This window comes from Lactuca serriola, chromosome 1, assembly GCF_051521515.1.
Source record: "Lactuca serriola cultivar US96UC23 chromosome 1, Lser_US96UC23_V15, whole genome shotgun sequence".
Classification (NCBI taxonomy): domain Eukaryota; kingdom Viridiplantae; phylum Streptophyta; class Magnoliopsida; order Asterales; family Asteraceae; genus Lactuca; species Lactuca serriola.
In genome coordinates, this window is record NC_136408.1 from 155537226 (window position 1) to 155543508 (window position 6283).

Consider the following 6283-nt stretch of genomic DNA (forward strand, 5'->3'; position numbering starts at 1 on the left):
CTATAAAGATTATAAATAGAAAATAGAAAAAGAAAAAAGTAAGGGCAAAATCATCAGTATGAAAAATATTCATAGCACATTTGACAAAACTCGCAACAAAATGAAAAGTTTAGACCTCTAGTGCTAATCAAAACCTTTTTGGAACAGTGAGGAAATTTTCAACAAACCACAGGGACCATTTGTGCACTTTTGTCTATAGTTTTTTATTAATCAAACTTTGATTTTTGACATATAAATTAAGGGTAATATTTAATGACTCAAAATTTATTTCTTTGGTTATACTTTCCTAATTTAAAAAGTTTTAAATTGATATTGTAAGATTCATAATTATTTTTATAGAATTTTTTAAGTGAGTTTATAACTTTAGGTTTTTGGGCTTTTTAGGGTTTTGTGATTTTGTTAGATATTTAACAACATATAGTAGTGAAATTAGAGAATTTTAATTTATTTTTAGGGTTTTATACACTTTTTCAAATGTAACAAAATTTTGAAGTTTGTTCTAATTCGGGTATTGGCATTTGCTACAGTAGCTAGACAACTTACAAAAATCGTAAGAGTCAAGTATATATGGGTTATGAAAAGATGCATGAGTCCGAGAATCACCTGAATTTGACAGTTGTCAATGTAATAAGTAACCAATCACCGACGAAAATATTTTTTTCAGTAGATTACCAATGAAATGAGTTTGAACTGAAATACCGACTAGATACAACAAACTAACAGATTACTCCATAATCTAGGAATAACTCACTAAAAAATTACTAATTGATTTTATATGAAATAATAGAGATGATTTTGGCATTATAAAAAATAACAAACTCATGAAAAACTTTAATACTACACATTGAAAAAAAAAAAAATCTTAAAACATAGTACATCAAATCTATGTTTTAAAACCAACAAATATAAATCACAAAAATGGTATTCATTATTCATTCATTCATTGCTTACTTTAATACATACTCATAAGACTAAAACAAAAACATCTTGAAAAGTATCTCCACCTTGAGGCCCACCACCTCCTTTTCTAACAAAGATGTTCTTTAAAATGCCACCATTGATATCAATTTTTGGCATTTATTATTAATTGATTGCTTACTTTACAACTCAGTCAAAAGACTAAAATAAAACCATCTTGAAAAGTAACTCCACATTCAAACAAAACCATCTTGAAATGCCACCATTGATATCAATTTTTGGCATTTATTATTCATTCATTGCTTACTTTACAACTCAATCAAAAGACTAAAGAAAAACCATCTTGAAAAGTTACTCCACCTTGAAGCACCACTTCATCTTTTTCTAAGAGAGATGTTCTAACAAAGATGTTCTTTGGAGTGCTATTATTGTCATCAGAAACATCTTTCCCAAGGAAAACAATCCACCTCACATCGGAATATGTGATTCCGATTCCGATCCCTCCAAAATGAAAACACACCTTCAGATCAACAATCTTATATTAAATCGAGTGAAAAAGGATGGAAATTTTAGCAAAATTCAGATTCAAATTAACACACCTTCAGATAGATCTTCTTGTGTTCCCTCAAACACCCTGTATGAAATTCCCTTTCACACTGCAAGGAGGATAAATCTAACAATCAAAAATGAAACGCAGCATAAATGGATTTTTTTTTAATGACCATTTTAACCTTGGACCAAAATTAAAACAAGAACTATACTACAGGGACCAAATTTATTGATATATATTTAAGGAATAAGCATGTCAAGATCTAGTGGTCAGATCTGCAACTTCCGTCAAGATCGCCATCATCTCCAAACATTATTCAGTAAGAATGGAATAAGATGTCAGATTTACACAATACTGAAGCGTTACTTGATATAGCATAAATAGGAAAGTTGAGCATTAAAAATTTATTGGCATCAAAACAATTACATAAGAAAACGTTTTATAAACTTACCATGGAAAGGGTAACGTTTTATAAACAAAACCGACTCTTGAAATGCTATGAACACTTAACTGGTACCGATCTGATTCAACTAGACTGACAACAGATCAAGAAATAGAGTCAGTGACAGGCGAACAACATAAACTTCGTAACACCAAAAAACCGAGACAAAACAGCTTGAAAACACATGATTCATAATGGTAAAAATTAACGTATCAGTTAACTTACATGTTTTTTGATTTAAAATCATGCGGATCTTTGCTACTTTTCGGATCTATGTGCATGATAGAGAATTTTTTTTTTGAAATCGACACATAGAAGTCCTGGTGATTATCGTGACCGAAAAAGACGCACATGGATAACTTTATCAAAACAGCATCATGTGTCAATGCTGGATTAAGATTCACAGGGCTGATTATGACAGTAGTTGAATAGTTTGAAGATATAGATTCACAGGGTTGATTATGACAGCGGGCAGCGGCTGTGAAATCAAATGCAAATGAACTGAACATCTAATATATAGTAAGAAAAGTGTGGGCGTCAACCCTAACCCTAATCTCTAGCCATGGTGATTTGCATCAACCTCCCTAAAATTGTTCATATCTTCACATACAACCTAACTCTTACGGAAAATGACACTTTTGTTACTTGATGAATAAAGTGGTACATGATTTTTTATTTGTAGTTTCCTTTAACGGCTCTTATGTGTAAATGGCATATATATTTGGGGTGAGCGCGGTGCGGTTCGGTACGGTTATTAGCTAAAACCTCACCATTAACTGCAAATGCAGTTAATCCATTTTCAAAACCGCATGGTACGGTTATTTTTGCGGTGTGGTTAGACGGTTATTTTTGGGGTGCGGTTTTGTTTTTTTTGTGTTGCGGTTATTAACCGCATTAATTTTGTGTCGTTATTTTGTGTGGTTTTTAACCACAATTTAGAGCTTAAACGGTTTTAAGAGTTTAAACATATTACTTGTAGTAATATAAAAAACCTTAAAGTATAAGAAAATTAACTTAAATCACAAACAACTAATATCTTAAAAACATCAAATCAATAGTAAGTAACAATAAATATCTTAAAATTGTCTAATTTCACCATTTTTTAAAGTTAAACATAAAATACTTTTGTCTTCTAGTATTTATCCATCTTTCATCCATGAAACTTGTCTTATTTTTAATATTTAATATGTTAATAATTAATAAAAAAATTGTATATAATATATACGGTGCGGTGCAGTTTTTTTTTCTTTGCGGTTTTTGAAAACCAATAACCGCACCGCACCGCAAGTTTGCGGTTTTTGGAAAAAAGAAAACCTCACCATCGGTTTTTATTGCGGTTACGGTTAATCGGTTGCGGTTTATGCGGTTTTTGCAGTTAATTTTTGTTGCGGTGCGGTTTTTACTCACCCCTAAATTATATATGCATAACTATTTTCTTTAACAGCTCTTATCTCTAATTATCAACAGTATCTTCATTTATTTACTTTGCAAAAACACATTATATATTTTTTTCTTGTTTAAGTGAGAATATTTGCCATCATTTGATATTGTGATTATTCTAGGTTGAGTTTACCATATTCATTGTTTAGCCTTTCAACATGAAAGCGTATCTTCCTATTCTAATAAAAGAATAGTTTTATTCTCCTTTTGACATGTGTCATCTTATTAAACCTCTTAATTAATGCATGTTTTATTCTTCTTTTGCCATGTGTCACCACATTATGTCTACTAATTAATACTTGCCACATGTCAACCTATTGATTCTTATTTTAAATTTTAAATTTTCCACTCTATCTACATTAAATTAATAGTATTAAAATAAAATTAATACAAATTATAAAGTGATATATTTTCACATATTTATTTAAAATCAATAATTATAGTTTTATATAACTAAAAAATCTCCTAATTAATAATTTATTTAAAATAATTGATTACTGACTTTGAATTTTCACTAAAAAGCTTAATTAATTTTGTAACCGTGGTTCCACGGGTTATAAACTAGTAATTAGCATAAACTTCTTATAACATTTGATTATGAAATTAATGGTTTGACTAACAGTGAAATTAATAATGTGTTAAATGAAATTGTAATAAACAAGTATATTGGTAATTATATTTATTTTAAACTTAAATTTTCTAAACAAACATATGTTAATAATGTACATGAAGTAAAGTCGTGCATATATTTATCATTTTACATCTCCTCAAGTTAAATCCGTAAGTATAAGAAAGCTCGATGAAAAAAGATTCGAATTTATAAAAATTCTATTAGAAAGTTTATTTGGATGATTATTACATTACTCGCACCTGATGTTTTGATATTGGCACATTGTGCTTTATTTATTGCAACTTTGCATTTAAAGTGTATTTGGATTCCTTCTTTGTTTCACAAAAGTGTGAGTTTTACAACATGTGAGGGACAATTGAATGAGTTTTGATAAGCATGCCAAAAACATAACACATGCACAAACTTCCAACGGAAGATTGATTTTTGCAGATCAAGTTTGTCGGTAAACATCTATTGTCGGTCAATCATTAATTTCCAGATTGATATAGTATTGAATATTTATCCAGATATATTTATAAAATTGGTCTATGTTTCAAAACTAATGTTGTATTTAATGAACTTACCAAAATTAACTATGGTTAATGTGATAATTCTATCAAGCATCTCTTACGTGGTATTACTCCACGAGTAACGCCAAGAAACCCTAGACTACTAGTCTGATACTGTATACTCCTCTGATAAAGCTTTATATTCCTCAAAAAAGAACAAAGGGGAAACATAACAACATGTCAAAAAATTCAAAGAATGGTAAGGGTGTTGTAAGGGGGTAACTAGTCATCTACTAAGAACCATTGTAAACAAAATCAACATCCAAGACAATAGCAATATGCATGTTTTCTAGGCATTGGACATGTATATTTAAAAAATTAAGCAACACAACAACCATTCAACTCCTACAATCGCAAGTCAGCAAGCACTATTTCAAAAATGATCAACGAACACACCATAAAAGTGTGACCATCTGCTTATAGTGAGATTTTCTTTTTTTCAATGAAAGTGTGAAAGAAGGTGATGCTATTATATGAGTCTTATGGTCCCTTTAAAATTTAGTGTCTGTATAGTATGAAAAAATATGGTCATATCATAAAAGTGTGGCTATTGGATAGGAAATTTTGTTACTATAATCAATCATTTTATCCAATATTGTGGCGTTAAACCATTAATAGACACAGTTTTTTATTAATTATAGTGATTGTGTATCACCAACGGGCAACACATATGTTGTTTCAGTGTGGCATTATGTAAAGAAATTTTCATACAATTCATAGTTTACTAAAACTATTCGGTATCATTTGTAGACATTCAATTATGGTGAACATGACCATGTTCACTAAATGAACACATGTAATTAATTTCATAAATGACGATTTGTTAATAATTAGTCACAAAACAATCTTTTACTGTGACTATTATCTAGCTTAGAGAGACACATAATTAAGTGCAACATAATGATAAGTATTATAAAGACACACATTTTATTAAAAGTCTGGATTTAATATTAGCTTACGACCATATTTGTATTAATTATCATGACCGATGCTATCATTTAGGTATATAAAATTTGTAACTATGACTATTTTACATCATTTAAACAAAGAAAATCAATTAAAAAATAAACGTAGTTGATTTATAGACACAATAGTGTTTGTAATTGTGACCAATATTCAATTTATTACCAAAAAATTGGTTATTAGTATAACCTATTTTATCATTTAAACATGCAAACATTGTTGAGTGTGACTATTGGTTATACTATAATCATAGATAGTTATTTAAATTGTAGCCATCAGTATCCAGTCAAAACATGCAAACATTCACTCTACCTCTCATTCTCTTTCACACTCTTCATCACCACCACTCCATTTCTCCTTTTTACCTCTCACAAACCCACAAATTTTCTGGAAAAATAAGATCAAATAAAACCTATCATTAGGAAATCTTCATCATCTTAAAGTATTCGTGAAGGTAATCCTGAATTTTCTTTCATTCCCCTTCACTTTTCTTTCAAAGTTTTACATGCTTTCTTGCAATTTCTCCATCTTCTACTCCATTCTAGTGAAAGATCGTGAACACATAAACATACACACACACACAAACTCGCAGTTTTGATGATGATGGTGGTAGGATTTCACCCAAAAACAACATGCATGTTGTAAATGGTGAAATCCAAGGACCAAAACCTAAGTCAAAATTAACATAACACACTTTTCTACAAGTTATGGGTAAAAATCACCACATGCACCCTATGTTTTCTGTCAAAATTGATTTTGGAACATTTCAAACTCATGAATGGTCTTCAAAA

At 29.8% G+C, this 6283-nt stretch overlaps 1 long non-coding RNA gene across 2 annotated transcripts; it reads right to left on the minus strand.

Moving 5' to 3' along the window:
* Nucleotides 1-906: 906 nt before the first annotated feature.
* Nucleotides 907-2514, minus strand: LOC145071670 (uncharacterized). Of its 2 annotated transcripts, none has more exons than XR_013690688.1 (4): nucleotides 2136-2514; nucleotides 1920-2003; nucleotides 1518-1591; nucleotides 907-1438 (listed from the first exon to the last, which is right to left on the minus strand). It is a non-coding gene; the product is annotated as an uncharacterized LOC145071670 (long non-coding RNA). The 2 variants fall into 2 exon arrangements; XR_013690682.1 differs by having other exon boundaries at nucleotides 1518-1574; nucleotides 2136-2506.
* Nucleotides 2515-6283: the final 3769 nt, after the last annotated feature.